A 14,750-nucleotide genomic window follows, 5' to 3' on the forward strand; every position below is an offset into this window, starting at 1 on the left:
ACAACCACAAGGCTGTCGCACCAAAATGCACAGTCTTGCCCTAAACTGCTCACCCCAAGGCTCTAGGGCCACTATCAAGGGGAAGAGCTCCCAAAAAAGGTCAAATCCTTACCAATGAAGAGGCCCTCCATTCTGGAGGCCACGCAGACCAGCACCGCTGGTCACCTAACACAACCCTGCACCTACACAGGTCCCTGCAGCATCAGAACACAACTGCATTACAGCTTCCAAAAGAAGCTCTTGCCTCCAAAAAGACAACCCCCTAAAATTTTCAAAGACTCCCGCCACCCGCAGAGGTCAGCCCTGACCCCTGCACATAAGCGGGTACGATGATGGGGCACGGAGCCCCTTCATCGCAGCATATAACCACTTAGAAAAAACCCCTGCCCGGCACCACGACCCGGCGGGCAATTAAGTATCCCAACTAGTTTCTGGAGCTGCCAAAGGGTGACCTTTCTGCAGCCCCGAACCGTACCCAGGTTATCCCTAATTTTAGTCAACTTGTCCAGGGGCAATCTAGAAGATTGCACCTCAGAGTCCAATTCAATACCGAGGAAGGTAATCCCGGTGGCGGGGCCCTCAGTCCCCGCAGGGGCTAAAGGCACCCCCAACAGAGCCAAAGGGCTACGAAGACCCGCAGCAGAGCAAAGCAGTGCTCTGCCCGCGCAGTCCCCGCCACCAAGAAACCCTCGAGGTAGTGAACGCCGAGCCCAGACCGCTGCGCCTCCTGAGCGCCCACTCCAAGAAGGTGCTCGAGCTCTCCCAAAAGAGAGCATGAGACGGAGCCACCCGTGGGTAAAACCCCGACCACATAAAAACACCTATGAAATGGAAGCCCAAAAGCCCGAAGCCGTCCGGGTGCATGGGGAAGAGCCGGGATGCTGACTTAATGTCACATTTATCCATAAGGGCTCCAACCCCACACTGCCTTACCATGGCCACGACCGCATCAAAGGATGCGAGCCGGACTAAATAAAGTTCGCCAGGAACGAAATCCTTCACTGACTCCCTTTTAAGAAAAGACAAGTGGTGAATCAACCTAAATTCATCACCCACCTTGCAGGGGACCCCCCTAATGGGGAGACCCCAAGATTCGGGAAGGGCGGCTCCGGGAAGGGCCCAAGGCCCCTCCCCATGGCCACCTCTTATGCTATTCCGGACCGAACAATGCCGTCATGCCCCACAACCAACCTGTGGTTGTTGAACCCAAAGGCTTGCTCGAACCCATGTAAGGGATCCTGAATCCCTTGGAGAAACCTAGCAAGAGAGCAGCCGCTCTCGAGCGAGGGTGGTCGTCCCTCAACCAACCCCAATGTTGTTGTTGTTGTTGTTTTGTAAATTAATTGGGCAGGGCCCAGCTTTCCCCCCAGTAGGTGGGGTTTGTACCCTGGACCCCCTTCCCTCCTAACCGTCCCCTTTTAGGGGCAGGGGCACATTGAAGCGGCATGGGAGCCCCGCCTTCCCACACGCATGGCTGTACATACAAAAGGGGGAAAACAAGCCCCTCTGCAGCAAACCCATGACATGCAGTGAACGGGTCCCACCCTGTGGTGGCCCCCAAGTCCAAACAACCTGGCCCCGACGGGTAAGCCGTCAGAAGGGGCGAAGGCCCTACAGCCTGGCATGGCGGGGTCAAACCCCCCGCCCCTGACACACCAGGCCCGGGCAAAAGCAGCCCCAGGGGCCTGTGTCCCTGCACTAGGAGCCAGGGGGGGGGGCAAACCTGGGTACAGGTGTCCCCCCCCCTGAAACAAAAAACCCCAAGAAACTGGGACCGAGTGGCAACAATATTTAATTAATTAAGTTAGACCATAACTGTACTGAAGTTTGTCCATGACTTCACTAAAATAGCAAAGGCTTGGAACAAACTTCCAGCAGGCCCGGCAGATGAATCCACAGCAACAGAATTCAAACATGCCTGGGATAAACATATATCCATCCCAAGATAAAATACAGAACCGAACAAGGGCAGACCAGAGGGATCAATGGGTCTCTCTTGCCATGTCCATGGTTCCATGTAAATATGTGAAATAATTGCAACCATCATCAGTCCCATTATTATTAATATAATCTTGTATATTTATATTAAAGCTTTCAGTCTGCAAATCATTCTGATTTTAGCATGGAAAAATCTATGTTTCGGTTCATGTCCTTATGTTTCCCTTTTTGGTGAAAGAGGGAATAGTGGTTGAATAATGAAAATCAGCAAAAATAAGTAAATGCGAATGATACGAACACATTTATTTAATTTTACCCATGAAGGAACCGGGGCCACCCGGGCCCCAAGAGGGCAGCAAAAGGCCTCTGCCCAAACAGGCAGCGCAGCAGCAAGAAGCTGCCGCCATGGGCCCAACTGTCCTCCATTTTTATATTTTTTATGTTTATTTATGTTCGTGTTTTTCGGGGGCCACGAAACGGGAGGGGCCGCACACGCGAGCCCTCCGCCCGAGCCCCCCACGTCCCCAAGGGGGCTTCCAGAACAATCCCCCCCCCCAGGACTAGGGGGGGGGCAACAGCCAAACGGCACCAGGCCTGGCCTTCCCGCCGGACCCGAAGCCCACCAACCATTCCCCCGAGCCTCCAATGAGGCTCTCAAAATGGCGACTGCAACACGCGGCCGCCTTTCAGCTGGGTGGGGGTGGGAGGCCTCACACAGGACTCCTCCGCAAGCCCGTTGCTGCCCAAGAGCTCCTCGGAAGATGGGCAGACCGCCAGCCTCGGATGGGCCGAAGCCTGCTGCCACACGACGAGCAGGCCACCTCCAGCCTCCAACGAGGCCTCCAAAGCGACGGCCGCCTCCACGCGGCCGCCGAAAGGCTCCAGGAGCAGACAGCCAAGTGTCTGCTCCTTTGACTGGGTCCGGGCGAACAGGCTTGGCCCAGGGCCTGCGGCCCTTAAATAGGGCCAGCAAGCCCCGCCCGGTCCCCACGTCATTCCAGGCCACGTGGGCCTGGCTTTCCCGGCCGAAATCTCGTCTCGCGAGATTTCGGCCGAAAACAAAATGGCGGCCGCCATGAAGAGTCCGGTGTCTGCCCGGCCCTTCAGCAAAAGCGCCGTGGCCGGTAAGTCGAGCCGGCGATAATCTGTCCAAAGCAATATTTTTTCGGAACTGGCAACTCACTGAGGAGTTCAGGGAGTTGAGGTCTACCCATCTCAAACCTGCTGTGCTTGAAAAGCTCTAGGCTGAATACAATGCAAAATGCAGAGCCGGAGATTAAAATTGGGGAAATTTTAAGACAATATTTCATATTTACTTGAAACACAAGACATACACACATAGTATATAGAAACATAGAAGATTGACGGCAGAAAAAGACCTTGTGGTCCATCTAGTCTGCCCTTATACTATTTCCTGTATTTTATCTTAGGATGGATATATGTTTATCCCAGGCATGTTTAAATTCAGTTACTGTGGATTTACCAACCACGTCTGCTGGAAGTTTGTTCCAAGGATCAACTACTCTTTCAGTAAAATAATATTTTCTCATGTTGCTTTTGATCTTTCCCCCAACTAACCTCAGATTGTGTCCCCTTGTTCTTGTGTTCACTTTCCTATTAAAAACACTTCCCTCCTGGACCTTATTTAACTCTTTAACATATTTAAATGTTTCGATCATGTCCCCCCTTTCCCTTCTGTCCTCCAGACTATACAGATTGAGTTCATTAAGTCTTTCCTGATATGTTTTATGCTTAAGACCTTCCACCATTCTTGTAGCCCGTCTTTGGACTCATTCAATTTTGCCAGTATATTTTTATTTATTTATTTATTTATTTAATCAGATTTGTATGCCGCCCCTCTCCGCAGACTCGGGGCGGCTCACAGCAATAATAATACAATGTAAACAAATCTAATATTTAAGTTAATTTTAAAAAACCCCAATTTAGAAACCAATCATACATACTAGCATACCATACATAAATTTTATAAGCCTAGGGGGAGGGAAAATGTCAATTCCCCCATGCCTGACGACAAAGGTGGGTTTTAAGGAGCTTACGAAAGGCTAGGAGGGTGGGGGCAACTCTGATATCTGGGGGGAGTTGGTTCCAAAGGGTCGGGGCCGCCACAGAGAAGGCTCTTCCCCTGGGTCCCGCCAAACGACATTGTTTAGTTGACGGGACCCGGAGAAGGCCAACTCTGTGGGACCTAACTGGTCGCTGGGATTCGTGCGGCAGAAGGCGGTCCCGGAGATTTTTGTAGGTGAAGTCTCCAGAACTGAACACAGTATTCCAAATGTGGTCTCACCAGCACTATATATATAAAATATTGCAGGTATAAGACATAAAAAATGTCTTAGTCATAGGAACAATTTTTAAATTATTGAATTTTCTGAAATCTTTGAGTCACCAAACCCAACCCCTGATCAAGTTTGCTGCAAGAGGAAAATAATAGTAATCTAATTACAAGTGCCACAGCAATTCAGCTGAATGCAATATGCTCTAACAAGGCATTTTGTGTGAGTGAGTGCCAAGAAGCATCTCACGGCTGAATCCCCAAGCTTTATATCATATATAGAGAGCTTTAGAGAAGACTTTGAATTGAGGAGAGGGCAAATTAAAGTCACATCTCCCATCTTGCTTGAGTTGCAAAGTATCCTGAATTTTGCAATCCTCAGAGATATGCCATGCTGAAGCACACTTTTCATGCAAAATTGAATACCACATTCATCTGTGGTATTCACCTCAGCTGTGGTTTTAACTACTGTAGGCAGGAGAAAGAGAATTAAACAGAAGAAGTTGTTTATTTAAAGTGGGGCCATTGCTCTGGAAATGATGGATGGAACAGGACGGCTGCATAGAACTCTACTGTGAGATGGTCATGAGATTCAGGGAGGAATATTTGCAGAAAATAATTGGCACAGTTCAATTCCTTTGAATGCCAAGAGAGCATTCTGCAATCTTAGTTCAACTTCAAATGTTAAAGGACAAAAAAGCTTAGGGAAAATAAAATATTTATTTGTCTCATATTCAACATTCTCCAGTGCCATAATTAAGGCTGGGGAAGGCTGCATTCTGTTCAATCATTTATTGACTTAATTAAAAGGATAGCCTTAATCCCCCTTCCTTGGAGCTATGCTTTGAGTACAAATCACATTTAAAAAGCATGAAATTGATAATAAACACAAGAATCTGGTAATATAATTTAAAGAGAAGCAGAAAAACATGTTTCTGTCCTTCTACTGCATGATAATTGAATCAAGTCACAGGGTTTTGAGAGCTCTGAATTTACTATATCATATGATATATATATGATAGTCAGAAGCTACCAGATATATATATATAAAATTTATTTTATTTATTGGATTTGTATGCCGCCCCTCTCTGCAGACTCGGGGCGGCTAACAACAGCAATAAAACAGTATATAACAAAATCCAATACTAAAAACCATTAAAAACCCATTATATAAAAACCAATCATACATACAGGCATACCATGCATAAAATTGTAAAGGCCTAGGGGGAAAATGTATCTCAGTTCCCCCATGCCTGGTAGCAGAGGTGAGTTTTAAGCAACTTTCGAAAGGCAAGGAGGGTGGGGGCAATTCTAATCTCTGGGGGGAGTTGGTTCCAGAGGGCCAGGGCCTCCACAGAGAAGGCTCTTCCTCTGGGTCCCACCAAGCGACATTGTTTGGTTGACGGGACCCAGAGAAGACCCACTCTGTGGGACCTAACTGGTCGCTGGGATTCGTGCCGCAGAAGGCGGTCCCTGAGATAATCTGGTCCGGAGCCATGAAGGGCTTTATTGGTCATAACCAACACTTTGAATTGTGACTGGAAACTGATTGGCAACCAATGCATACTGCGGAGTGTTGGTGTAACATGGGCATATTTGGGAAAGCCCATGATTGCTCTCGCAGCTGCATTCTGCACGATCTGAAATTTCCGAACACTTTTCAAAGGTAGCCCCATGTAGAGAGCATTACAGTAGTCGAGCCTCGAGGTGATGAGGGCATGAGTGACTGTGAGCAGTGAGTCCCGGTCCAAATAGGGTCGCAACTGGTGCACCAGGCGAACCTGGGCGAACGCCCCCCTCGCCACAGCTGAAAGATGTTTCTCTAATGTGAGATATAGACTGTATGTATATCTGGAGTAGACTACTTCTGTTCAGGAATGGTGGAGAATATGGCCTATAATTTTCCTCTGCTTCCTACTTTTTCATCACACTCTCTATTTTCAAGACTCCTACTGTTTCCTTCCGGGAACAGCTTCTGTCTACAATTTCCTTTATTTTAAAATCTACCTCCTACTTATGTTCAAAGTTTGCAAACTGGATAATGACAAACACAATGCTATGAAACCAGCTAGACCTGTAATTTGTACAGCAAAAGTGAGGTGTTGAGCCAATCTCCTTTGTAACATCTCACTTTGTCTATTACACAATAAAAGTCAGTTTAGAAAAATAGAACTGTGTTATCTTCCCAGAGTTGGAGATAATTGAGCTTTTCATGCATCTCTGTGAAAGAGAAAGAACTTATTGAAAGGAAACTTTATTTTTGGTAGCAAGCAACCTCATTATGCGTTACTCATAGAGAGAAAAGAAGATAGATTTGCATACTTTTTGTTATGCAGATTTATTTGGATCTTGGAGATTACATGGATGAAATGTCCATAGAACTCATTGCAGGTTTTGGTGTTCTCTTGATATACTTGGTTAAATATATATATCCAGGGGTGGGCTACTGCCCAGATGGGGGGGGATGCAATGGGGTAGCAAAAATGGGGCTCCACCCCAGAACACCCAATTTGCACTGTTGTAAGAAAATGCAGGGCATTCTGCATAAGCCATGCCCACACTGTGGTAGTAAAAAATTTGGTAGCCCTTCACTGCATGTATCCTATTCAGAAGTGGGTTCCACTTACTTTCCCTATCAGTTCTCACCGCATCAGAAGTGCATGCCTACATCACATTGCATGCACAGAGGGTTCTTTGCCAGCCACTTTCAAGGAGCAGCAACCAGAGGATTGAATGGGAGGGAGGGAGCATTGCTGCTGCTTCTGCAAGCAGGGGCAAATTTCCACCACCCGTTTGAGCAAACTGGTCCCAATCACCATCAACCCACTACATTCATTCATTCATTCATTCATTCATTCATTCATTCATTAGATTTGTATGCCGCCCCTCTCCGAAGACTCGGGGCAGCTCACAACAGTAATAAAAACAATATAGCAGTGGAACAAATCTAATATTAAAAAACATATAAAACGCTATCATTATTTAAAAAACCAAACAGCACATTCATGCCAAACATAAAACAAAATATATTTTTTTTAAAAAGCCTGGGGGAAAGATGTCTCAACTCCCCCATGCCTGGCGGTATAAGTGAGTCTTGAGTGGTTTATGAAAGACAGGGAGGGTGGGGGCAGTTCTAATCTCCGGGGGGAGTTGGTTCCAGAGGACCAGGGCCGCCACAGAGAAGGCTCTTTCCCTGGAGCTCACCAAACAACATTGTTTAGTTGACGGGACCTGGAGAAGACCAACTTTGTGGAACCTTATCGATTGCTGGGATTCATGTGGTAGCAGGTGGTTCCGGAGGTATTCTGGTCCAATGCCATGTAGGGCTTTAAAGGTCATGACCAATACTTTGAATTGTGACCGGAAACTGATCGGCAGCCAATGCAAGCCACAGAGTGCTGAAGAAACATGGGCGAATCTTGGAAGCCCCACGATGGCTCTCGCAGCTGCATTCTGCACGATCTGAAGCTGTGAACTTTACCAACTTCACAGCTTCTTCAAGCTTGCAAGATTGCAGGAATGTCTTCAAATGGCCACTCTTGAAAGAAATAGCTTTGCTCTTCCTTGACCTTTCTGATCAGGAAAAGTAAGGTGTCAGCGAAGCCAACTAAGTTGTCTCTCCAAAATATCCAAAAAACTTTGAAGTTACAGTTCAGAGACTTTGCTTATCTCCAACAGGAAAGATAAGGAAAAACGTCTGTTCATATTAAATATGGCCATTCTTAATTAAGTCACTGCTATTCCTTGCTGCCAAAAGAAGGGTTTGACTTTTCTAATAAACTCTACTCTTTATTCTTGAGAGCAAGGAGGCATCAGAGAAAATCCCCAGAACAGGTCTTCATGGGCTGGTTGGAGGAGTTGAACTTAACTCTATAAGTCAAGTTGTAAAATGTACAGGTTATATCCAAAGAGTCATTTCAGTTTTCTTTAAAATAATATTTAGTAAATAGTCTCTTCAGTGAGAAACAAGAGGTCAGAATAGCAGAGATGAATTGTACACATGACAACTCATAAAAGCTGCAACATTGACTGTGTGCCTGTTTTTTATATATACTGTTTTTATGAGATTATTAATTTAAATTGTAACTAGATGGGTGGGCATTGGATTTGGTATTATGTACTGTACTGTTTTTTATTATTGTTGTGAGCCGCCCCGAGTTTGCGGAGAGGGGCGGCATATAAATCCAATAAACCTAACCTAACCTAACATAGATGCTTTTTTAAAACTTCCTTTAACATAGAAACATAGAAGTCTGACGGCAGAAAAAGACCTCATGGTCCATCTCGTCTGCCCTTATACTATTTCCTGTATTTTATCTTAGGATGGATATATGTTTATCCCAGGCATGTTTAAATTCAGTTACTGTGGACCATTAACCATTGAAGAAAGAAAAGCAAAAGAAGAAGACACCAAAGTTAAAAGTGTGCCATGCTTTGTCAAACATGTGAATTAAGTGCTTGTGAAGAATCAATTACTTGCTTTTAGTTTACAGATATTTAAAAATACTGTCAACATGACAACACCCCCCAGGCTCAATATGATCCATACCAGTTGCTGCTGTACCCAAAGGCAAATTAAAAATGAAGTTTTATTAACTGAATCCCACTGAGCACCTGGCAGGGAAAGAGTGGTGATGTCCAACACTGGGGTTTTGTAGCGAAAATTAAATTATTTTAATTTATATTAAGCCCTTCACGGCATCGGACCAGGTTATCTCCGGGACCGCCTTCTGCCGCACGAATCCCAGTGACCAATTAGGTCCCACAGAGTTGGCCTTCTCCGGGTCCGGTCAACTAAACAATGTCGTTTGGTGGGACCCAGGGGAAGAGCCTTCTCTGTGGCGGCCCCGGCCCTCTGGAACCAACTCCCCCCCAGAGATTTGAATAGCCCCCACCCTTCTTGCCTTTCGCAAGCTTCTTAAAACCCACCTTTGTCGTCAGGCATGGGGGAATTAAGATATTCTTTCCCCCTCTGCTTCCACAATTTATGTATGGTACATTTGTATGTATGATTGGTTTTTAAAATAAGGGTTTTTAGCTTCTTCAGTATTGGATTGTCGCATGTTGTTTTTATTACTGTTGTTAGCTGCCCCGAGTCTACGGAGAGGGGAGGCATACAAATCCAATAAAATGAGATGAATGAAATGAAATATTTTCCCTGGGAACCAAGGACATTGCCGCAAGTGTTTGAAAGATGGAGACTCAAGACAATCGAGGATTAGATCAGTGATGGCGAACCTATGGCACGGGTGCCACAGGTAGCACACAGAGCCATATCTGCTGGCATGTGAGCCATTGCCCTAGATCAGCTCCAACATGCATGTGTGTGGCAGCCAGCAGATTTTTGGCTCACACAGAGACTCTGGGAGGGTGTTTTGGATTTCTAGAGACTCTCCAGGGGGATGGGGGAGAGCATTTTTACCCACCAGGGAAGCCTTTGGAGCCTGGGGAGGGCAAAACACCAGCCCGCTGGCCCACCAGAAACAGGCCATTTCTGGTCTCCGGAGGGCCTCTGGGGGGTGGGGAAAGCTGTTTTCGCCCTCCCCAGAGTCTCTTATGGAAACTTATGGATGTGGGCACTTGCAGATGTACGATAGCACACTCCAGAACACCTAATTGGGCTCGCAGCTCTGGAGATACCATGAGTTTGATGGGAATTATGCTTCTACACCTTTGCAGGTAGCCAAATTGCGCATGGAGATGCAGGTGTGCCCATGTTCCAGCGAGGTTTTCTGCTTCCACATATGCGGAATACAGGCGCACTTGCATCTCCATACATGGTTTTGTTACTGCATAATCTCAATTTGCTACTGCATAATCGAGCATAATTCCGCTCAAACTCACAGTACCTCCAGAGCCACAGATTATGCATTCCAGCTAGTAGCCCACCACTTGGAACCTTGACAGTACCTCTATCATTGGGTTATATGATCTAATCGAACTAAAACCCTTTCAACCAATACTAGAACCCATATATATATATATATATATTAAAAGTAACTATCAAAATGATTGCTTTAGTGAAATCTTGTTGAATATGATGTCAACCTTTTGTTTTATTTCTCCCCTTGCCTGATAATCTCCAAACAGCAAGTGATCAATATCAGTTGCTGCTGTACCCATGGGCAAGTTAAAAATGAAGTTTTATTAACTGAATCCCACTGAGCACATGGCTGGTTATTTGTTTTGCTTAGGCTGATTGCTGGCTCTGTTGATATGAATCTTTTTTTAAAAAAGTTGATCCAGAAAAGGGCAATCATTGTTATTTCAATAAACGATTCTGCAGCACAAGTAAGTACCATTCATTCTTAGACTTTTTTGTCTTTGACATCCCTACATAAATGCTAGCAGACTCCATCAGGAAATGCTTCAAGGTTGGTGGGGGTGGAAACTTTGGGCAGTGCACTTGATCAATGTCAACAGTGGTGTCAAGAGATGGTCATTATTTCCTAGCAGATTTATAGCTGAGGTTCGAGTAAATTACTTTTGCTTTTTACAAAATTGTGCTTCTGTTTTTCGCCTCTCCACCCCTTTGTTTAGGCTATTCCTTTTTTGGGTGTGAAAGTTTTAACGGAGCACCAGCTGCCTTTGCAGAAATGCAACTTCTCAGATACTACCCTTTACATTTTTAATTGTAATTTTAAATGTAGTGTAAGAGAAAAATGAGGCAGAGTCTGGGGATGGAGTCAAGAGAGGAATTAGCCTGGAGTCATTATATTCCCAGAAGTGACTCAAGTCCATCCTTCCTTCAATTTAATTATCATCTAGCTCCAATTTAGTGCTGACCTGTTCAGTTAATAGATTCTTGTCTACAGGTGTGACCAATAAGTCAGCTTAGCTGTATAATTCTGATTCTTTGTGCCTGACACATAGTAATATTCCCAAATTAAAAACAAGAAGAAATATGTCAGCATCTTCAATTGTGATAAATATTAACCTTTACATCAATGTAACAATTTTCGGTCACTTTCATGTCAATGTGTGTCATCCCTCTAAATATTTGTTTTGGTAGGTTTTTATTGCCTATTATTGGGGAAACTATAGAAATATGATTAATGGTTTTGTTTTGGTTTTGTGGGAAAAAAGAATAACAGTAAACAGAGTGTCACTGAACGTCATCAAGTGGGAACAGATCAACTGCAAATCAAATTTAATTTTTTGTTGCTTTCGACCCATTCTACGGAAGGTTTTTCTTTCTTTCTTTTTTTTGTAGTGTTTTGAAAGAATTAAAGGTCTGTTTGGAATAAAATAAATAGAAAGACCCCAAAAAAGGAGTAACCAGCATTTCTTGAACTTTTGATTAAAATATGCAGAAGCTGAAAAAGTTCAGGAATGTAAGAAGAGAATTTTGTTTCAAGATTCCATTTATCTCTAAGAATGATACACCTAGCCAAACAACTGCATTGTGATTTTGATCTCTCTCTCTCCCCGCCTTAAGTTGTTATTAATATCTTTACTTCTCTATACAATTTCTGAAAACTGAGAATCCAGTTTGCAGTTTTAATTATTTAATTAATTCCCCCCCCCTCTGGCATGTGTTCTTTAACAGTTAATACCAATTTGGAAATGTGAACCCTTCTCCCATATTTAGTAAACTTCCACCATCTTGTAACCTTGAGATTTTGGTGAACTTCTCATTTTTAGGGGTATCATGTGTTTTATTTCACCTGGAGTCATATAGTGCATAAGTGCTAAAGCCCACTGCAACAATATCGCCAAAAAGGCTTCTAGAGTTGTTAACCTGATCCTACGTAGCTTCTGCTCCAGCAATCTCACACTACTCACAAGAACCTACAAAACCTTTGCCAGATCCATCCTTGGATACAGCTCATCTGTCTGGAACCCATACCACATCTCGGACATCAACACCCTTGAAAACATCCAAAGATATTTCACCAAAATAGCCCTTCACTCCTCCACCCGAAACAGAATATCCTATGAAAATAGACTAACAATCCTGGATCTAGAAAGCTTAGAACTACGGCGCCTAAAACACGATTTAAGTATTGCCCACAGGATCATATGCTGCAACTTCCTACCGGTTAATGACTACTTCAGCTTCAACCGCAACAGCACAAGAGCATGCAACAGATTCAAACTTAATATTAACCGCTCCAAACTTGACTGTAAAAAATATGACTTTAACAATCGAGTTGTCAAAGCGTGGAACTCATTACCGGACTCAATAGTGTCAACCCCTAACCCCCAACATTTCTCCCTTAGACTATCCACGATTGACCTCTCCAGGTTCCTAAGAGGTCAGTAAGAGGCATACATAACTGCACTAATGTGCCTTTCATCCCCTGTCCAATTGTCTTTCCTTTATCTCATATATCATATATATTTTCTTCCTTTCATATATCTTCTCCTCTATTTTTACATATTATCTTTATATATATATTACTTCATGTCTATTCTCTTCCATATGTATTGTGTATTGGACAAATGAATGAATGAATGAATGAATGAATGAATGAATGAATGAATGAATGAATGAATAAATCAATCAATCAATCAATCAATCAATCAATCAATCAATCAATCAATCAATCACTGGCCTTGGAATTTGAGGGTTTAATGCCATCTCTTAGTTGTTAGCTTTTCACTTTTCTGGACAGAGAGCTATGTTGTTGTTCCTAGAATCTGTTGGAGCTACACCTCCATCTTAGGAGTCTTAGGCCCAAGTATTTCTACCCGTACCGAGACCAATTTGGTTTTTACTTTCCATTCTCTCCTAGTACAGATGTGTCAAACTGGATTAGTTCAAGAGCTGGATCAACATTGGAGTTCTCCTACACAGGCCAGCTGGGACAGTGGGGGGTAAAGATAGGACAGATGCCTATTGCAGCACTTTGCCAGCCAAAACAGGGTGCAGGTGGATGGCCTCATGCAGCACTTTGTTGGCCATAACAGAGCTCTGCACTGTTTTCTGCAAGGAGGTAAATTGTTGAGAGGCAGAAGCCAAAGGGTGGGGATGACTGGGTGGGGCTACATTCGGTGTGTAAATTGCACCTAAATGTTCACCCTCTTTTGGGGGGTAAAGAGGTGCATCTTATACTTGGAAAAATACAGTAGTTACAATCAGCAGCTGGGCCACCCTGGCACTCTCCCATCCTATATCATCACCATTTTTTTAATGCTCTAAGCATGCATGGAAGGCACGCTTATGTGCTCACATTTTCAGTTCTGGATGAACCCTGTTGTTACAGTATGTGACTCCCACCTCTGTTCTGGTGCTTAGTGACTGTTCTTGTGACACTGTGATAAATTTTTCAGTGATGTCTTTAAGCCCAGCCCTTTCCAGCAGTACTTCCGAATGTCATTCACTTCAGTTATTTTTTGGTATGAAATATAAGGATGAGAACTTGTAACATTCAGTTACTGGGCTTTGTGAAATGGATATATTTCTTCAATTTATTGCAGGCTTTGAGTTTTTAAACTGGTTTGTTTCTACTCAGTCCTGTTTGCGGTGTTAAATTTAGTTTGCCCTTACTTTCTTTGGATAGCCTCCTTATCTTCAACAGCCACATGGCAAACCAGTACACCATCATCCTCTGTATCCTGGGAATCCATATCTGTTAAAATTGACTACTGCAAATGGATGAGAATTCCATTCTGTTTAAGATATGTGTTTGATAAATCACCCTATTTTATTGCATTCTCTTTTCCTTTTGTTTAAAACTTTAGGGGAACTAAGAAAACAAATGCCTTAAAAATAATAAAAAAAACCAATGGTTTATAATAGGAATATTGCAAATAGTACTATCGTCAGGCATGGGGGAATTGACATGTTCCCTCCCCCTAGGCTTATAAAATTTATGCATGGTACGCTAGTATGTATGATTGGTTTTAATTTGTGGTGTTTTTTAAATTAATTTTTAATTAATTTATTTTTTTTTAATTAACTTAAATATTAGATTTGTTTTACATTGTATTGTGTTGCTGTGAGCCGCCCCCAGTCTGCGGAGAGGGGCGGCATACAAATCTGATTAAACTCAAACTCAAACTCAAACTACTTGCACCATAAATATTTTTTTGCTAAATTAATAATTTGTCAGTTGTTATGAAATTGGCAACAAAAGGCCAGATCAGATGGTAATATTGAGGTGATTCAACAGAAATCACCTATTAGGCATTTAGTCTCAGTTTTATATTAGTCTGTATTATTATTGTTTCAAGTTCTTTATGTTTGCCTGTATATATGAACATGTATGTGAGATAGATAGATAGATAGATAGGTAGGTAGGTAGGTAGGTAGGTAGGTAGGTAGATGATAGATAGATGATAGATAGATAGATAGACAGACAGACAGACAGACAGACAGATCAAAGATGATTGATTGATGGATGTATGGATTTTTTTTTTATTTTTATTTTTTTTTATTTATTTATTTATTTATTTGTCAAACAATTATAGGATGATAATTTGTACATATTAAATATTAGATAAGTAATGATAAAAAGTAGACAATAGGACAGGGACGGTAGGCACAATGGTGCGCTTATACACGCCCCTTGGA

This window comes from Erythrolamprus reginae, chromosome 3, assembly GCF_031021105.1.
Source record: "Erythrolamprus reginae isolate rEryReg1 chromosome 3, rEryReg1.hap1, whole genome shotgun sequence".
Taxonomy (NCBI): domain Eukaryota; kingdom Metazoa; phylum Chordata; class Lepidosauria; order Squamata; family Dipsadidae; genus Erythrolamprus; species Erythrolamprus reginae.